This window comes from Pezoporus occidentalis, unplaced genomic scaffold, assembly GCF_034315485.1.
Source record: "Pezoporus occidentalis ecotype Australia unplaced genomic scaffold, CSIRO_AGI_Poc_V1 ctg36, whole genome shotgun sequence".
Classification (NCBI taxonomy): Eukaryota; Metazoa; Chordata; class Aves; order Psittaciformes; family Psittacidae; genus Pezoporus; species Pezoporus occidentalis.
The window spans coordinates 4,632,616-4,651,461 of record NW_026915591.1 but is presented as its reverse complement, the minus strand read 5'-3'; the positions used below and the strand labels follow the sequence as shown (position 1 = coordinate 4,651,461).

At 41.6% G+C, this 18,846-nt stretch overlaps 1 protein-coding gene across 1 annotated transcript in view; it reads left to right on the top strand.

Annotated features, from left to right (window-relative positions):
- Positions 1-5,730: 5,730 nt before the first annotated feature.
- The window catches only part of SIPA1L1 (signal induced proliferation associated 1 like 1), a 214,769-nt gene continuing 201,653 nt past the window's right edge, over positions 5,731-18,846 (top strand). The window contains exon 1 of the mRNA XM_062630841.1: positions 5,731-5,748. The gene's annotated coding sequence lies outside the window, so the exon portion shown is untranslated. The remainder of the gene's footprint in view (positions 5,749-18,846) is intronic.

Sequence of the window (18,846 nt, the reverse complement as noted above, 5' to 3'; positions counted from 1 at the left end):
ACCTGTCATTTGTGATTGATATTGGACCCAACGCTGTTCAACCTCTTCATAAATAATCTGGTTCAAATGTACCCTGATGAACTTTTCCAGTGACATCAAATGACACTGAGCGTGGAAACTGGTAATTTTGAAGGGAGAGCCACCCTGCAGGAAGACCTGGATAGGCTGGAAGACTGGGCTAACAATAACCTTACAGAGTTTAACAAGGACAAATGTAAAGTCTTGCACCTGTGAAAACACAATCCAAGAGTGCAGCACAGGCTGGGATCTACTTGGATGGGGAGCAGCTCTGTGGAAAGGGACCTGGGGTCCTGATGGACCACAAGCCCAATATGAGTGAACAGTGTGCAGCTGTGGCAAAGAAAGCCAACAGGATGCTGGGTTACATCACCAAGGTCGTCACCAGCAGAGATAAAGTCATTATACCACTCTACTCGGCGCTGGAATACAGCATTCACTTTTGGTCCCTGCTATACAAAAAAGATGTGGACAGGATAGAGAGGGTTCAGAGAAGGGCCGCAAAGATGATCAAAGGACTTGGAAGCCTGCCATGTGAGGAAAGGCTTAGAGAGCTGGGTCTGTTCAGCACTGAGAAAAGAAGGCTCAGGGGAGACCTTATCACCATTCTCTTGTTCTAGTATTTATAGGGCTGCTATAGAGAAGACAGAGACCCCTTTTTACAAGGAGTCACATGGAAAAGATGAGGGATAATGGGCACAAATTAATCCTGAGAAGATTCCGTCTGGACACAAAAGGAAAATTTTCCACAATGAGAGCAATCAGGCAATGCAATAATGTCTCCAGGAAAGTGGTGGATTTTCCAGCATTGGACCACGTTTAAGATTCAGCTAGGACAGGGTGCTGGGACATCTAGTCTAGGTCACGCTTGCCTAGAAATGTTGGCCCAAATAATCCTTGAGGCCCCTTCCAGCCTGGTACTTTATGATTCTTTGATCTGTAAAATGGAGATAATAATGTCACCTTACAAGAAAGATCTAGAAATGCATGTGTTGCTGTTTGTGAAACATTCTGTTCTGATGAACACTATATCAACCTAGTTGGCAACACATCTGCCTGTCTTCAGACGCTAGTGGAGAACAGTCTGCAGAAAGGAAAGTGTGGAGCTGTGCTCTGATTCCCCAGGCTTCTGAGAAACTGTGGAGAAAGTTACATAATCATGTAACTGCAATTTATATTGTAGAGTGTGAGTATACCCAAGAAATCTAAAACAAAAGTATAAGCAGATGATATTTGGAATTTATTACGTTTGTTTGGCTTTTCACCCCTGATCTTTTAATCATGGGAGGGGAGTTTTGTGTTAACTATGGTCTACAAAAGAACTTTGGAATTCTGCTTATATTGTTTTTAAATACTTGAATAGTATGATTTGATGAGTGGCATTGTATCACATCACTTGAAAATTTGAAACAGAAGAAGCCTCTCTCCACAAATGTCCTTTTGAATTACCTTCTTGCACTTTCTCCTAAGCCTGTAGTACTGTGACTATCTTGATCCACAATGCTGAATTAGTTCTTGTTCCAGGCACTGAATTAGAAACAAACCTAACACCAAAATAATATTCTTAAGTATTCTGATGTGCATCCAAATAAAACGTGTTTTGTCTGTTTAGTCTTTGTTTTGTTTTTTTACATTAAACAAGGCTAATAACCTCTGCCTTTACTATTGAAAAGCCTTCTTGATTCATAAAGTTAATGTCTATGGGTATTGGTGCCTCTATAAATGCAGACTTGAGACATGTTCTGTGTTTCACAATTTCTTGTCCAAGGATTATATAGCTGTCTAGGGACTAAGTGTTTCCCACTAGTACAGTTTCTGGGCCTCTCTTCTCTGTTCTAGTGGTTTGGCAGTCCATTGAAATGCAAAAAAATAATGCAGATCCTTGCAAATTATGAGAAAGAGCCTACTGACTACAAAGAAGGACAGACAGGCTTGGCAGGAGGAAAGTGAAGCATGGATGGGTGCTTCTGAGCCCAGGTACAACTGAGAGGTCACAATTCTGGCCTGTCAGACTTGACACTGATCATTTCATTTTGCACTTTCTACTTCACAATCCCTTTGCACCAGTCTTAAGGCTCACTTTCTTCTATGTTGCTTTGTTGCAAATGCTCCTGCATCCTTCCTTCCTTTTGAGACAAAATCTTCACTATTTCTACTATGTTAAATATACTGAAGTCAGAAAAATTGCTTTACATTTATCAAAAAATACATTTTCCCCACTTCTAACTAATGTGTAGTTCTCATCTTGAGTTTTAATGACTTCAACAATTAGTAATTACCCATCCCACTTAAATGGAACAGTTTACTTCAGGGTGAGTGGTAAGCTGCAGAGAGGGTTGCTTTAAAGTCCTGTGAAGTCCCTTAGAGAGTTCAAAGATGACCACATGAGTGCACAGGCTTGTAACTGGTGAAGTCAGAGAGTGTTTATAGCTACTTTTTGTCAGAGAAGGTGAGTGAAAAAAAAGAACACAAGTTATGGTTCACAAGACACCACCTTTCAGCCAAAGCTGGCTGAAGAAGTTGCCTTTTATTCCTGCCTCCGGTGCCCCAAACCAGAACTGTTTTTTTTTTTATGGCTGTGTAACTGTTTACATGCTATAAACTGGATCACTGGAATAATCCATATTAAAGACCTAAAGACCTCTAAAACCCCCAAGCCAATGATGCTAGGAAATACTCTAAGGCTCTGTTGTGGTTTAAATCCTGCTGGTAAGTAAGTACAACCCTATCATAGCCAAAACCAGGACAAACCCTAAAATCTTCCCCACGTATACTGACTTCCAGAGACCACAGATGAGAATATGGACTTTTTTCATATCCTGAAACTCACTGATCTTGGGCTTTAGTACACCATCTCTATGTGAATTACTTCATCTATTTTTCTGGCACATTGTATATTCAAATTGTAATGTGTCTTGGAAGGGTGTGCTGTATACAAACTTTCAGATGTTCATTGTTCAACAATGAATAAATTATGCACTCTGTTTCAGGGTGGTTTAGATTCTTAGTCAAATTTTCCCTGTGCTTCCAGTAGCTTTGGCCAGCCCTAATCAGAAACAGTGCTACTACTTACCCTTTCATAAAGGCAAACCTTTAGAGAGCAACATAAATGTTAATTAATTTACTCTGACCTCACTCCTCTGAGGTAAACAGCTGTATCATTTTCCCTTTCTGTTCAAATGAGAACATTAAAACACAACTGAAGTGACTTGCTTATGGTAACACAGCAAATCAGTGGCAGAAGAAGGGCTGGAATTCAGAAAATCTTGTGGTTCTTGGGGCCTGTCTACACAGGGAAATTAACTGAAACGCCAGCTGTGCATCCTCCATTTGCAACAACTAGTCAAGCAGAGGCCAGTGCGTGAGTACTCTACCTAAGAGAGTCCTTTTGTTCTGGAATAAATTGTGCATTATTGAGGCAAGGTAATTATTTTGGAATAAAAGCCCTCTTATTCCTGTTATTCTACATCAGCTATTCTGACAAATTCCTTATATAGGCAGGACGTAAACTCTAAATTCTCCTCCTCACCAAACCTAGTTAATTATTGCTTAATTATAAAAGCACAAAACTGTTTGTGCTTCAACATAAAAAAAATAAACGAGTTCTGGATACCCTGAGACCTCTGAGAACAAGCGCTGCACCTGAGCGCTGCTGCCCCCCTAACTGCAGCTCTAGACACCAAGGAGAACATGGTGAGAACAGCGTCTTGTCCATGCCTCATGCTGGCAGGCCCTGCTACCAGATGTTGACCTCTTAGATCTGGATTCAGGCAGAGACCGCAGGGGCCCTGGAGCAGGAACCAGCTCCTGCACTGGACTGTGGCCAAGAAGGTGTGTGCCTCCACTGCAGCCTCATCTCAGATAGCACATAGGCTAGGCTAGTGGTTGGTGTCAGGCACTTCTCCCTCCCTGTGTGTCCGAGTATCTCCCTCATATGATCTGACAGAGCAGCAGTGTGTGAAGGAAGACAGAAAACGGTTTGGGAATGCGCTAGCCTCATTAACCTCATTAAAGAGCTTGCAAGCCACAGCCTCACTATCTGAATTCTTCTGAGGAAAACAAATCTGGTAATTGCACCCTATGGCTCCTAATGCTGCAGTCACATCCGGCACCTTTTCCTTTGTAGGAAATAGGCTAGAACTGACACAAAAAGCTTTTATACGTAAAATACACCAAACATTTCAGGTTGGTGATATAAATGTATTTAAATATTGAAAATGTTCATATTTGTCTTTCTGGATTGCCAATCTCTTTTTATTTATTTATTTTTTTTCATGGCAGAGCAGCACAGAGATCAGTTCTTCACCCATCCAGAACATTCCTTCTCCTTAGCAAGAAGGTAGGGAGTGGTTTCATGGCCCTGTAACACCGGCAGGAGTCATGACCTGAAGCTGAGGAACCCATAAGAGAGTGAGTGCTCTTTGGAAATCCGCCCAGGTATTTTCACAGTACCGAACACTGAGGTATTTAAACATCAGTACTAAAGATCCATTAGGAACACGTTCAGAAGATGGCAAGCCAGAGTCTTATTGGTCTTTGCTGTTCATTCCAGGGAAGTGAAGGAGAGTGAAACTAACATCTGTGTGGCGGACCAGCTGCTCACCACAGCGCGGTTGCTCCAGCTATCAGAACGCTGCTGGAATGTCGCCAGCCCAAATCAGAGATGTTTTCTGGAGTGTCCTAATTTCGGAGACAGCTCAGGGATAGCTTCACTTATATTTGTTTAACTAAGATTATTAATGTTCTCTCAAACCAAGGATGATAGTGACAGCCAACAGAGTACCCAGAATGGGTTACCCACTGCTGACCTTGTTCAAAATGTTGGCCATTTGAATTCAGAGCAGTGTTCCTGCAGAACAAGGGGTGATACTGATGTATGCTCATACTTATTTTGCATGTCATTGATTTGTTACCTCTGGTGGATATCTAGGCAGAGAATTGAATCTGATTTGGCTGACAGAAAAAGAGCTCAATAGACACATTCTGCATAGTACCGGAAGGTTTTGTCTGTGTGTCAGTAGCTAAAGTGACCTTCTCCCTTCAGGTCCCAAGGAGGCTGGAATGCGATGTAATGATCAAAATAAAAGTTATATATATATAAATATATATATATATATGTATATATAAAAAAGCAATTAAGACACAAAGTCCTGAGAGAGGCAAAACTAAAGTGTACAGGGCATGCCCCACAGAGTCTAGCTACCGACCCCCCACATACAGGTCGCTGCTGGGCGTGACCATGGCCACATAACCCGCCGCTGGCCACGGACACGAGGCGGTTCCCTGGGTTTAGCTCCACAGCCCCGCCGCACGAGGCGGTTCCCTGGGCTTAGCTCCACAACCCCGGCGCCCCCCGGGGGCAGCCGCGCACCCCAGCCCATCCGCCTGACCGCCTCAGCCCCCAGCCACCTGCCTCCAAACCCGCTCCCCATGGGGCCGGCGAGGCGGGCCGTTCCCGTTGCGGAGGGCGCTTGGAAGGGCAGGGCTCGGCGCAGGCCTCTACCTTCCGCTAGGCCCGGCGCTTGGCCGTTGCTATAGGAACGCGCGCCGGGCCGCCGGAGCGCGGGCGGCGGGGCAGCCCCTCTCGCGAGAGCTGCGGCGGGGCGGAGCGGAGCGGAGAGAAGCAGAGCGGGCGGCGGGGTGAGCTCATCCCGGGCGCGGATCTCGGCGCAGAGCACGGTCCGGCAGAGCGACCGGAGGTGCCGGCTGCCGCCGCTGCAACTTTGTTGGGTGAGTTGCGAGCGGGAGCGCCGAGCCGGGGCGGGCTGCGCGCCGTCCTCCTTCTGCCTGCGTGCCTGCCGCGGAGCCGGGCGCGGGGAGCCGCCGAGCCGCTGACCGAGGGGTGTGTGGGGAGCGGACCCCAGCCCTGGCGCTGCACGGCGCGGGGGCTGGCGAGGGCTGGCGGCCCGGGCGAAGCTTACTCGCAGCCCCGTTGGGCGGGGGGTCGCCGGAGCCCGGCGAGCTCTTGCCCGGGGCGGCCCCTCAGTCCCCACCGGGGGAGAGCCGAGCCGGTTTTTTTTTTTCCGGATTGGTGTCTCCTTCTCTTCCGGGAAGGCAGCCCCGAGCGGGAGTATCGCGGCCGGTGCCCCGGCGGGAGCGCGGGCGGGTGAGCGGCCGGAGGCGGCGGTGAGTGGCGGCGGTCCGCGCCGTGTGCCGCTCCGCTCCGTTCGCGGCTCCTCCCGCGCCGCCCAGCCCCGCGGGGGCGGCCGCTGCCCTGCGGCGGGAGAGGCGCTCCCTGCGGGACCGGGAGCAGTGGTGGCGGCGGCTCGGGGCTCGGGGCTCGACGCGTAACTTGTGTGTTGCTGCGAGTTGTACTTCAGTGCCTTGTCCTTCACTTCTGATAGCCGCCGAGGGGGAGCTGTGCTGGTTTTGTTCCGAGGCGGTGCTGGGGACACGGTCATGATAACAATTAGGTAATTCAGTGCCGGTGGGGATGCGCTGACTGCTCATCAGCTCATGAGGGAGGGGGTGGAGGAACAGAATGTTTGCGGATGGTATTTGATTCTTCACCAGGAGCCTAGAAAAGTGGAATGCCTTAAACTGGATCTTACGGGGAGGGAAGAGGAGATAGGGAAGCAAGGAAAGGTAGGTGAGAAGAGGGATAACCTTCCTACGAGGAGTTTGTTTGCTCTTCCCCCGCTTTATATTGCATGAAGTCTTGATGTTAATGTCCTCATGCTATATTTAAAAATAACTCGTTATTTGCACTAAGTGTGATGCAGCTTTGGCTCGTTTAATGAGGCATTCGCCCGTTCGTGTCTGGTGAAGTAGTGGTATGAAATGGGAATTACTCAGGTTAACGAAGATCTCCTTGTATAACCTTGGCCACAATACGTGTATGTTTTATTTGGAGGAGGCACGTTATTTACCCAAAGAAGAATACATAGGTGGCTTTTGGATAATATTACAAAATCGCTTTTAAAGATTTTTGCCTGCAAGATCGCTTCTAAACGTGCTAGTGATGCCGCTTTAATGAACCCACTGCTGTGTGCTGAATGAAGTGTATCTGTGAGCAGGGACCCTGAGTTGATGACACAATGCAAATTTGTTTTCAGAGTAGAGGTGTCACATTTCATTAGCTTTCAAGTCTGTATGGATGAATCATGAAGATTTGTGTTTTCTTTAGAAAACAGTCCTTTTGGAGTTTTGATTGTGGGTTTTTTCTTTTTTGTTAGCTATGGGAATTAAGCATTCGATTCCTTTAAGACATAAACCAGCTTTGTGTTAAGGGAAAAGAGTCTTTCCCCCTACACCATTTTTTGCATGTTGTTACTGCAAGTACTAACTGAATAATAAACACCTGTGTTTTCTCTGGTGGAGAGTTTGGTCGTTACTTATTTGGAAGGTTTTGCTTGGCTGGCCTCTGCTCCTCTTCTGGAGGGGTGGGAGAAACAGGTGGAAATACGAAGGTAGATGTTTGTGGTAGTTGTAATTGCAGAGAGAGATCTCCAAGTTGTGTTTCACAGTCAAGGCTTTTATGCCTTAGGCCATCAGATGCCATACTGGTTATTAATCCAGAAATGATGTGGGAACTTCAGATTTATCTTTTCTGAGTTATGAAACACGTGTTCTGCTTAAGCAAAACTAAAAAGTTTCATGTTTGTTTTCTCTGTAACTACTGTCTTTTTTTCATTGATTGCTAACTTGGGGCAGATTTTCTTCCCCCTATTTTAGCAGTGTTTGTTTATGGCTAGTAGATTAAAGGATGTGCACTTAGTTGCTCAACAGTGTATTAAGAAGGTATTACTGATGCTAATAAAATGCTTAGTGTTAACATTGCTGCTTGGGATACGCATACTTAGCTTTCAGTTGTGGTTTGTAGAACCTCTTAGATCATGAAGTCAGAAGCAAAATGGGATGTCAACTCTGACTATGGCAGGGCTGTGAAAGGTTGCTTGATTAAAGAGGTGAGCGGGTGTAGAGGTAGGCACTGACACAGAGCTTTGAAAGGGTGGAGCTGTGGTCAGAAATAAAAACTTAATATGGGGACATGTAATTCACAACCTATTTTTCTATAATATATGATTGTGATTTCACTTATGATTGTCATTTTTACTCGTGTAATTGGTCTGGGTTTGAGAAGCCTTTTCTCTCATGTTTATCAGATACATAATTTTAAGGTTTCAGATTAACGTTCGTCTAGCTGTTGTTTTAAAAACCATGTCCAAATGTGGCCTTCCCACCCTCCCTGATTTTCAAGATTTTTTTTTTTTTAATCAAGCTTATAAGCATTTTGCTGCTGCCTCAAGAATGTTTTGTTCTTACATAGCTCTTTGTCCTCTGTTTTGTAAATGTGTCTCAAATACATCCTTTAAAATGTCTATTTAAGAATTATGAATTCTGCTAAAATGAACACATTTTTTATTTCTAAGGTAGGAGATCGAAACTTAAGAATATAGAATATTGCTGCTAGTTATTTTGGATTTTACAAAGGTTATGTTCTTCCAGTTAAGGTGGATAATTTTATAAATACATTGGGGAGATAAGAGGTAGGCTTGTAAGAGAAAGGGCTGAGGCCCAGCTGTATTTCTTTTCTATTCCTTGATCTGTTTTGTCCTGTAGTATGTCCACTGTAGAGAAGAAAAAGGGAACTGTTTTCTCCATACCAGTAGTTTAATACCTTCAGCAAGGGGGTTGCTGCAAGCTATTGAGTTCTTGCTGCTGCTGGTTAGAAATCCTGAATGCCCTACTGGAGTGAAGAAACAGAGCTTCTGCCTTCATCAGAATTTCAGTTGCACAACTTGATTTCCCTAATGCTGACATTTTCAGAGGTTTAATTTTATTCTTGTTGACCCCATGTGTTGGTTAGTTGGCAAAAAGTCTTGATCTGTTTCCTTGGCTTTCTAGGCTTCTTGCAGATTCCTTTTTTTCCTCAGCAGCTTCTTAATTTAAATATTTAAAAAGTCAATAAAGCATGATTTAATTATCTTTTAATACCTTATTATAATACTTTTTTATATCTTTGTTTACTTCATTATCCATCTTAGATTTTTATGAATTTGTTCTGAAACCCATTTAAGTTCTTGTTATGACAGAAATATAGCAATAATAAGTGCAGTTACTACTTTTATCAATGTAAATGCATATATTCTAAAATCTGCTAGGTGAGACTTTTGTTGATTCGGTATATCAAATTAATAATATATGAAGTATCTTTCTGTGAGGGGATAAAAATGTCACATTGTTCAGTGTTTTATGTTTCCAGGGAGATGTCACTTCAGTCTCTTGAAATCAAGTACATCCCTCTAAATAGCAACTTTTAAATACTTTAAGCTTTATATTTCAATGAGTTCAGTTTAACATTGGAATGAGGATTCTCAAGCTGGAGGCTTATAGAGTGGGATTTTAAGGGTTTATGAGAGGTGAGATAGTCTGTACTTAATGAAAGGTAATCAATGTTTTCTGGGAGTGGAATCTTGCCAGCAGTGGTTAACTGAAGACACAGCTGTAAACCCGTAGATGATGGGCATTGGTGAGGCTGAGTGGTAATAATTTTGTGGCTTTGACTAATTGTGTTTTTTAGTCCTTATGCAGCTGGCAGTGCAAGACTAGCAGTCTATAGCAGTTTCAGTGTTAGCTTTGGTAGTAGTTTTGCACTCTGAATTTTGGGAAACCCTTTAGGGGTTGCAGAGGCACTAGAAATGCTTTTGAACATGAATCAGCAGATAGAATGGTTTTAGATGTCTGTCTTTGAATATGTAAAGCTAAATTATGTCATTGTCTCAGCCTCTTTAATTTTGAATTCTATAGCACCAGTTTGATGGGTAGGCTGCTTGATTTAGATTCTGCCACATGTCTTTTATGGTGTTAAGTGAGACTAAGCATTTGCAAGTCTTTGTTTTCTTTACGGAAGCATGTTTTAAAGAGCACTTCATTTAAATATGGCGGCATAATACTTCTCATAATCTTGATAGCTGGTGAATTGTATGATTACTGAGTATTTGTCAGTGTTGTTTCAAAGGTCTGACTCAGTAAGTGGATCCTCTCTTGCAGGCCTGTGTTTAATTAGTAGAATCAAAATCAATCGTGGTTTCGCCTCTTCATACTACTTAATCTTCGATGTGTTGGATGCTGGAGTACAATAGCAGTAGATCATATTCCCTGCAGAGTGGACAGATCTCAGTTTTTGAGAGAGAGATCAAGTTTCTCAAAGGTACATGGCTGTATAGAACAACTTTTCTGAATGTGGGGTATTTATAAAGATAATGCATAAGGAAGAGTTTTTAACTGGGAAAAGCAGTCTATGCTTAGGCACTTTGAAATTTTTATTGATGTTTTAATACTCTTTTGCCTTTGATCTTGGGCACTGTAGAAAGTGGAGAACACTTCCTCAGGTGTTAAAGATTAGCAAAATGCCTTTTGAAGACCCAAGTTTTATTTTGGAAGTTGTCAAAATTTAAATAAGCTACTGGCATGCAGTTGTTCTAAAGCTGGGTTGTTCGTCATGGTTCCATATGGTTTGTTTCAGTGTTCAGAATCCTCTCGGTGGTGGTTATTTCAATTTGTGTTTGTTTAACTTTTGAGGTAACAATTTTTTAACCTTAGGATACTCATTTAGACCTTGGATAGATGTTTTTTTACTGCAGCTATGAGAGACGCATGCTGGTGTTGAACTTGTGCATCAGCATGGGGTTTTATCTCGGTGAAAGGATTTCAAGTTAACCCTGAAATATATCTTGATTTCTCCCAGTTGATGATGACATAGTGGATTAGAAACCTCAACTAGCCGACATCAGGAGAAAACAGGCTCTCATTCCAGGCTGCTGGAAAGCACTTCTTGGAAGTTGAGCCTAACTTAGAGAAAAGTTACCTGTTGAGTTTGTTTGGGAGACTTAGTTATGTTTAATATACTTGGCTGGTATTATTTTGTGGATTTTAACGCTTGCTTTTCTGGGTGGGAGAAATTGCCGAGCATCTTCCTTTGCTTGGCAGCCTGCCTTGCTGGCTGCTTCTGTGTGGTGGGTGGTGGGGTTCCAGGAGTACCAAGAGCTGCTTTTGTAGCATGGCTCTGCACTCTGCATTTCTCGAGTCACAATGCATGTTAAGGCACCATCAGCTAAATCCATTGTCTTCTGACCTTTGAATTGAAATGGCAGGCTTATTGTATGCTGATGTGATGTGAAATAGGATTAATAGAGAACTCTTTTTAATGCTGGCCGATAATATCTGTAGAACAACTGCTGTGGTAGCAGAACTTTCTGTATGCCAGTTGCTCACGTCAGCAGCTCTGATGGGTATCTTAGGTTTTCTTGTGGGTGGCAATGCAGACAACTCTTTTAAAGAGTTAAACATTTTTAAATACATACCTTTGTGGGTTTGACCAAATATTGCATAGCCCCGAGTACACATTGACATTGTTCTTGGGACTTTTTTGGAAATGTTTGAAGTTGTATTTTCATTATTGCCTGTTTCTTTTGGTCTGAAGAAGATACTGGTCTTAGTCCACACTCACTCAAAATCCTAACTGTACTTCACACCTTCATATGAAGTATTTGGTGCGGTTCCATGATGACTGGTGTTTTGCAAGAGAGATTATAATTTTCTGGTTTATAACTTTTTTTTTTTCTCTGTTCTTTTTGGTTTAAAGAATGCTTCTTTTCTTCATCTAGTTTCAAAATTGTTACCTCTGTGTGTGGCTTTGTCACTTGGTCTTAACAATAGCAAATAATTTGGCAGAGTAGAAGAGGGTCTCTGGCTGAAGATGGGGGCAGTGAAGTCTCCCAGAGTGATGCCGTTAGTATTTCAGTAACTTTACTTTAGACAGAATTTAGTCTGGTCTCCTAAATCGGATGTCCCGAACACAGATGTGGTTTTATGACCATTCAGGGTTGGGCCACATTTGGTGAACTTCTGGGGAAGGAATTTTTTTCCTTAGTTTCCTTTAGGAGAAATCCAGTTTATACACACAAAAAAGACTATAAAAAGTAAAATAAATCATTCTGAGGGTGGTTAAGCACTGAACGGACCACCTTAGAGTGACTGGTGAATTTCCATCTTTGAAGACTTCTAAAGCTTGACCGGACAAAGCCACGGGCAACTTGATGCAGTGTGGTAGTCAGCCCTGCTTGGAGCAGAAGATTGGACTCCTGGGTTACATCACTTTGGGCTCTGCTGACTGCTACTTGGTAATAGCTGGAGGGCCTTCTCTAAGGGCACTACTGCTTGAAATACTGGTGCAGATACAGTTTAAACATACATATATATGTGTGTGTATATATATATTGTTATAATATATTATATATATTTCAACTAATGTGAAAGTTTTACTGGGTATCCAGTCCATTTGATGTCTTTTTCTTGGGTACTTTGGTAGCAGCACTACCACTGGTGTCAGTTTCACAGCTTCCTAATGCTGGCTCTCAAGTTGCAAACCTGCAACAGGAAACTCTATTTCCTTTATCTGTGGGCATGCAAGAAAGGGGGAGGTGTATTTATTTATTTTCCTCCAAGAGGCCGATGTAAGAGGAAATGTACACATCTTGAATGTTTTTATTTTGTGAGGGCCAGAGCACAGATTTGCCCTTTCTGAAGAAACTGTGGCAAAAATCAAACTCCTCCACATTTCTGGAGTGTAACACGACTTTGTTTTTAAAAAGACAAAAGACAATGGGTGATGAAACTCAAGCTGCAGGCTTAAACGTGTTACTGTTACACAAAAGCCATTTCACTTCTTGTCTCTGAACTATTCAGGGATATCTTAGTTTTGTTTTTGTGGAAGAGATTTCTGTCTTCACTTTCTGAATTGCCAATCTTTAAAAAAAAGAAAATAATCTTAGAGGGCCTTCCCTGCTTCCACGTAATGCAGCTAAGATTTCCACCACTTCCTTTCTTTTCAGATCAGAAGGGCTGAAATTGTTTTTTTTTTTATGCTTCTAGTCCGTGCAGAAGGACTGCATAATTGTGCAAAAGATAGTTCTGGTCTAACATTCTCATGCCTTGAAAATAAATATATCTTTATGAATGACATGGTACTGGCACAGATCTTGTACTTTGCTGTATTTAACAGCTTGTTGTATGAATCAGAATAAAATAGTTCAATAGACTGCACTGTATTGATTATACAGCAGTCAGAATAAAGAGTGAAACCTGATGCTTTCCCCCAGCTTCTGCTAAAGCAAACACTTGGGAGTGAGGGAAGGAGAGATACTTACGTAAAAGCTATTTGCATAGTTTTTCCTTTCCTTAGATATTTCCTTTACTCTTTCTCTTCTTTTGCCCTTATGCAGTCTTTGAAGAAGGCAGTGTTGACAAAGTCAGTTGTGTGTTTTCTTAAATCTTCCTCCTGTTGACTTCTGCAGCATCTTGCAGGGTAGTTACTGACTCGTACTTGACATAACTTGGAAATTCCTATGATGTCCCAAATCAAGTGTTGTTCATTGCATTGCCATACAGAGAAATGGTAGGCGAATCTTGTTAGGATGCCTTTGTTAATACAACAAATGAAGAATGCTAACATACTCTTAAAATATGCCATTTATTCAAAATTGAAAAGGCCTGTTAGGGATTTGAGGTTGTGTGGGTTTTTAATTCATGTCTGTACAGTGAAATGAATGGTCATGTTACTCTGGAGTACTGCTTACCACAGACACTTCCACTCTGCTGTTCAAACTGTGGTATAAGCTCTGTGACATAATTTGAGAGCTGTAAGTTAATTCTTACCTTATTATACAATTACCTCCCTATCTAGGCAAAGCCAGATGATCTCCAGAGCTACATGGGGGTTTTTATCTTGCATTAAAATTGTCAGGAGCTTTTTTTAATCCTGTGCTATTGTACTTTTATTTTCATCCAGAAAATTTTCAAGGTTAATTAATGTGCTACATAACATTTGAGAACACAAGAGGTTATTCTGTCTCCAAACAGTAATAGAATTGGGTGTGAACATGCAACAGTGTGCAGTATTTCAGATGTAATCACTTGTATATGTAGTGTTGATGCAGTAAAGACTTTCAAATTTGTTGGTAATTTAAAGCACATCTCCAGTAAAACAAAGGTATGATAATAAGCGGTAATTAAATGTTGCGAATGGTTCTCATCACAGTTATTTTACCAGTTAGTCATTATCTGCTGATTGCTGGCATCATTAAAACTCAGTTTTTTAGTATGTAAGTCAGTGCTTACCTGAGCAGCTGAACGGAGGTTTTCTATTCTTGCATAGTTGAAGTATGTTTTTGTTCTTGGACCATAAGTGTAATGACATATCTCAAACTGCCAGCAACTTTATGTGTGCCAAGGGCAAGAGTGCACATGTTGTGAATATGCTCTTTAACTCGGAGATATAATGCACCTCTTCTGAAAATTGGGGAGGCAGACACAGTCAATTTGAGAACAGCTTAGCAGCTGTGCAGAACTGGCCACATGAAAAATAATTGTATGCAAGGTAAACATTGCCTCCTGTAGAAGTGCAAGATGCCCAGAGATAGAAAACATCTGAAGTGCTGGGGGAGGGGAGAAGCTTTTGCTGCTCCTTTTTTGTAAGCCTGCATTTTGTTTAAAAGGAACAAAACCCAAAGCAATTTATCTTAGGTGCCAAATATTCCCAAGTATGATGGAGTCTAACGTCAGGTGATGGGTTTCTCCAGTTCTTGAGAACTCTTGAGTGTCTTGAGGAGATTAAGTGACTTGGTGCTGAGTAAAACAGGCCTCACAAACTGATATAAGGAGAAAAATTAAGGAGTTGTTGAAGAAGGAATTTGAAGATAAAATCCTGATTTCATCTTCCAGTTATGTGTTAAGAGGTGATTAAAATTAACAAGGGTCAAGCTTGAAATAATTGGTGAAATGGAGAGCTAGTGGACAGGTTTTGAATAAAGTAGCACTTTGATCACTTTTTTTTTTTAACATTAAGGAAGCTGGAGAGGGTAATAACCATAAGAATTGTTAGGTCATTGATTAGTTAGAAAAAGTTGGGTTCAGATGAGGAGGAATTATAAATGATTGTAGTGTTGTTTGCCTTAAAGCTGTCAGTTTTTCTAATGTGGGGGACTAAAAGACTTTTGGCAGAACAATGAGCTTCTGTTTGACATGGCATTAAAGCATCCAGAATGACCATGACCAGTACTACTATTTGGTTGGTAGATGCTGAAAAAGTAGTTGTTTGAATTGTGTATAAATCTTGTTGGTGAAACTGTCTGAAGAAGTGAATTACCATCTGTTTCCCCTTCTCTTTTCTGAGTATTACAGTTTAGAAAGGAACAGTCCAAAAATCTGATTCTCTAGCCTTACAAGCGAAAGAAGACCTATTTGAAGGGAGGTGGGAGAAGAATCAGCACAAATCTGGAAAGGTGAAGCTAAATGCTTAATATTGTGACTAATTTCTTAAGTTTGAATCCAGCTTTCCTCCAGAATGACTACCTTTTTCTAGGTATTGACAGAAAACGTGGGTAGAATTAATTCTTACTTGAAGCTTGGCTACTAATTTAGTACTTTATTACTTGTAAGAGATAAGATACATGAGGATGTATCTTATCAGACAGTATGCCTGATTGTGTGGTCCTTCATACTCACTTTCTTACATGGGGAAAGAAAAGGACTTGAACAGTGCTGCTCTATTTCAGTAACGTTTTACAGGTGGCAATAAAAACTTGGCTCTTTGACAGTATGTGGGTGTCGTGTGCTTGCAGGTAATGTTGTTTAATGTCAGCGTTTAATACTACTTTTGAAAATGAAGTAATTGCATGCATAGTGTAATGCAAAATACCCTTGAATAGTGGTTTGTTTCTGCATTACACTATTTTCTTGTTGCTGATAAAAGAAGTACAAAAAACCTTTCCACGCTGGAGATACAAAGCAATTTTGCCAGGTAGAAAGATTGCCTTTCTAAAGGTGGTGGTGTTTTTTGTTTTTGAATCTTGGGATAGTGCTGAGTGACTGTTGTTCTTGCACTGAGTTTCTGCCTTAATAGAGATCGCTGTCTTGTTTGCCGTAACCCTTGTTTGTTATCACTTTAGTACTTATCTGAGGTGCCAAAAGCACTTGAGATGTATGGAAACTTCAGGTAGGTTAGTCACTTGAGTAATGGCACCCCGTGTTGCAAGGCAATGTGTTGTATTATCCCTGTGATCAAAATTTGGAACCGAACTTAGGATAGTATTGAAGTGCCACTGCTGTTCAGTTTTTAACTTTGTTAATTAGTGCTGAATGTCAGCAAGATGAACATATGCAGTATTAATAAAACTACTTGTGAAATTAAATTGTTGTCATTATCTCAGTGAATAGTTGTACTGAAAAGTTGCTTGACACTTTTCCAGACAAAAGATAATTAAGAAGGGCTTACAGTGTGCCCCTTGAACTGTAGCTATGCTTTGGGCGCTGATCATCTGGTCTCAGCCACCTCCTTTCTCTGAGACTCTAGATGGTCTGGCTGCAGGGAGGACAGTTTTAATAGCAGTGTACATCTTTGAGAGTACTATTCTTGTGCCTTGTGAACAAAACCCAGTTGTCCTAATCTCGTAACTACATGAGGAATTGGCTGTTGCTTCTGGTAAAGTTAGTATGACCTGCTCTGCTCCTTTTCTGCGTCTCAAAGGGTGCTGGGGAAGTGTAAGGGGTATGTGTGGGGAAGGTTCTGTAAGTTGGTTTTACTGGTGGCAGAAACAATTGCTTTTAGGATGTTGTTTGATTTGCTTATGCTCCCAGTTTAGAGAATAGTACCTGACTTGATTAAAAAAAACCCCAAACAAACCCCTAAACCAACAAAATATGGGAAGTGAATCAAGCAGGATAATTGGAGCACTGACATAAGTGTTTTATACTTCTCTGTAGTTTCATGGACTGGAAAGGGCCAGAGCCCTAATCTGACATTTTAGGCAGAATACAGAATCATGTATATAGCTAATGTCGTGCAGCCTAGTTGCATGGTAATTGTGCTGCTCTACATTGAGTGTACCTGACTTCGCTTATTTATGGCTACTAATGAGATTGTATTTTGGTGTGATATTACTGTAATATCAGTGCCTCATATTCATTCATAACCTCATTGACTTTGTGAAGTAAGGAAATGCAAATGCCCTTGGGCAAGTCATTTTAACATGCAAATGAGAAGTCTGTAGGAGTGTTCAGAGCAGAAGCTGCCTTGGGCTTTAGATTTCATCTCGCTATGGATGAATTTATTCATAACTAGCTGTAAAGCTCTGCTGGAGACTCTTGAGCCAGTTCTGAGGAATCTAGTGTATGTCTGCACTTGTCTGCAGTCTGCTTTCTGCTCCAAAGAGTGGCTTTGCACAGCTCAAACCCTGCTATTTACTGGGAGCAGAACCTAGCCTTGTGGGATCTCCTGTACATCAGTGTCTGTTAGCAGAGTTGGGCAAAATCATGAGTTCTAGATCAGTGCTCAAACTTGTCCTCTTGCTTTATTTTATTATTATAGCTTTAGCTCACAGTACCTACATGGCACAATGCAACCTTATGCTGGTTTGTAGCTTGCAGGCAGATAGCATTTAATGGCAGTAGCCATCAGCAGTATTGCATATGAGCTGGCTTGCCTTCTTCCTCAGTGGAGCTTCCTGAGCTTGGGAACAGCATTGTGCTAATGTGGCTGTTTCATTTCTGGTTCTGGTGTTAATCCAGCAGTTTTAGTTCAAAGGTCAGAAGATCAGTGGTGCCAGCATAATAGCTGGTATGCTACGAATTAAAGTAATACTGGAATAGATTGCTTTGGATTTTACTTGCCTGCTAGACATCCCTATCTTGGTGAACTCTTGCACATCTTGGCCTGTAGCAACAGAAAATGAAGTAGTCTATAAAATTGCAAAAAGAATAACAGCACACAAAGTAAGTAAAGGAAACATGTAGAAATTGTTAAGTCTAAGGCAATTAAAGTGTATTCTAGGATATTCCTTTAAATCTGGGTGAGTATCTGGTGTGGGCTCTCAAGTAGCATTCAGGAAGAATTATGTTTAGAAGTTACATGTGAAGTACTGGCTGGCTGTCTCTGCTGACACTGTGCCCCGTGAGAATCAGTTAGCGTGCCTCACATCATTGCTTCCAGTTCTTCTGCTTTAGTTTCCATCTGCTAGAAAATGCATGGATGATGTTCTTCAGCTTAGACCTAACTTGAGTGTCAGTGCTGTGTGACAGTCACTGCTGAGATTGCAGTAGCAGTATCCTAGATTTCTGGTAATAGGTTTGAGTCAAGGTTGTCCTCAAAGCTTTTGGTTTTCTATGGAAACCAGATTGGGTGGTTATTCTCTCTGTGATCCTACCTGCCTGCTTTTCTCTAACACTTCTTTCTCCCTGACCTCCTAGGTATTTTGAATTCAATGGCTTTTGTTCTAGCCCCTTACTCATACCTGTGCGTGAGTCGCTGGGTGGGTGAGATTGAGTTCCAGCAGTGGCAAGAGCTGGTTTTAATTGCCACAGCAGCTGTGTGATAAACAGCATCGCATGCTAGAAACTTCAGCTGGAGTGTGTGTTCTTACATGTCAAATATGAGAGAGACATTTGAAGTTACCATTTGTTCTGTATAGATTCTGTTTGCTTTAACTTAAGCAAAAATAAAATGTATACCAGGTAAGAGCATGACTTACTTGCATTAAACAGTATTTTAGACTGCTATGATTTTTATACTGGAGTAGATATTATGCACTTCCCTGCCACTCATAGCGGTTTGGTCTCGTGTTCTGGTACACTTGATAAAACTTGATCATGCGCCTAAGTCTCCTAAGTCTGGTAAGTTTGATTTGAATCAAACTTATCATGGTTGGTGATGTGCTAGTGCAGAGATTTGATGTTAATGGCTGTAAAACCAGTGTTCTGCATCTTTCTGACAATTTACCAGTGTTTGAGAAGGCTCACTTCTCAATTTTATTTGTAAGTAGCAAATAATTT